Genomic DNA, 1364 nt, shown 5'->3' with positions numbered 1-1364 from the left:
TCAGGGCTATTGAGGATACAAAACTTATTGAATTTCTCCATTTTCTCTTCACTCATCTTTCTTTCAATCCCTTTTCCTTGGGGAACCTCGCCAACGATGCGATCATCATCCTTGTTATGCTAAGCTTGCGGCATATCGGGATCCGTGGATGCAAGAAACTCTATGATATATACTAATGACTCTTGCATAAGCCATCCCTCTGCCATGCTTGCTTCTGGTCTTGCTCTTTGTCTTACAAAACCCTTTAAAGTTTTCATAAACCGCTCGAGAAAAAACATCCATCGACTATGAACGGTACCTGCTATAGCCACCTCATCAACTATGTGCACAAGCAAGTGGACTTGAGTTGTCATAATGCTCGAGGGAAAGTAATTCTCAAGCAAGCATACGGCTTCGATGGATTCCACCCTAGCCTTCTCGATGCTCGATATGGAGATCTCTTTCTGAGATATCCACCTATTTCACATGTCCATGTAAGATATTTTCATAATCAGTCTACAAATTAATTAGCTTAAATTGAAGAAAATACATTCAATGCGATTTGATAGTAAGCATACCTCACAATACCACAGATTTTGAATATAGCATTTCTAACATCTTCTTGTAAGCACCCTTTTATTGTAATTGGGAGGATGAACTATCAAAGCAACAATGAAGTCATGTCAACAATATAACATAATAATAATTATGCTAACGCATCACGATTATCGGTACAGTAATTCTACTTAGAATACCTGTAAGACCTTGTGCCAATCATGGGACTTGAGCCCACTAAGCTTGTTGTCCTTTGAAAATGCTCCTTTCAAGCAACACATGTACCCTGTCGGTGTTTGAAAAGAGGCAATGTCTGCCTTGACCGCTACCTCCTCCCTCGTAGAGAGAATCCACGTTGTTTTCGGGAGGACAACTTTTCCTGAAGCATGCACTTGGGGCCACAAACGAGACATCCTATTCATAGCACGCAAGTCTTCTCGCACTCCTCTCGAATCATGGGAACCAACCAAGTGTGCCCAAATAGTAGCCCCCACATTCTTGAAGATATGCATGGGATCCAAGAGATGATTGATTTGTAACTGACCCCAATAAGGAATCTCGTGAAAGATCGATAGCCTCTTCATACCAGGAGGAGGTTCCTCTCCATTCGCCCTCCAAGCTTGAATCCAGTCACTTGCCTTCAAATATGATGGTGGTGGATCAAGCTGACTTCCACGTGCGAGATGGTCGAGCGAAAGGTATCGAGCATGACCTTCATAAACATTTTTCCTCATATGTTTAGAGTAGCGTGCAAGCGATTTCAGAGCCGTCCACAAACAGGACAAGCATGGTACCCAGGGTGGTAGCAAGCTAAGGGTGTCCACTTCCGG

The sequence above is a fragment of the Dipteris shenzhenensis genome, chromosome 21, assembly GCF_047967505.1.
Source record: "Dipteris shenzhenensis isolate YYH24624 ecotype China chromosome 21, Dip_SZ_1.0, whole genome shotgun sequence".
NCBI lineage: Eukaryota > Viridiplantae > Streptophyta > Polypodiopsida > Gleicheniales > Dipteridaceae > Dipteris > Dipteris shenzhenensis.
The sequence above is the reverse complement of the archived record's forward strand: the minus strand, read 5'-3'. Positions refer to the sequence as shown.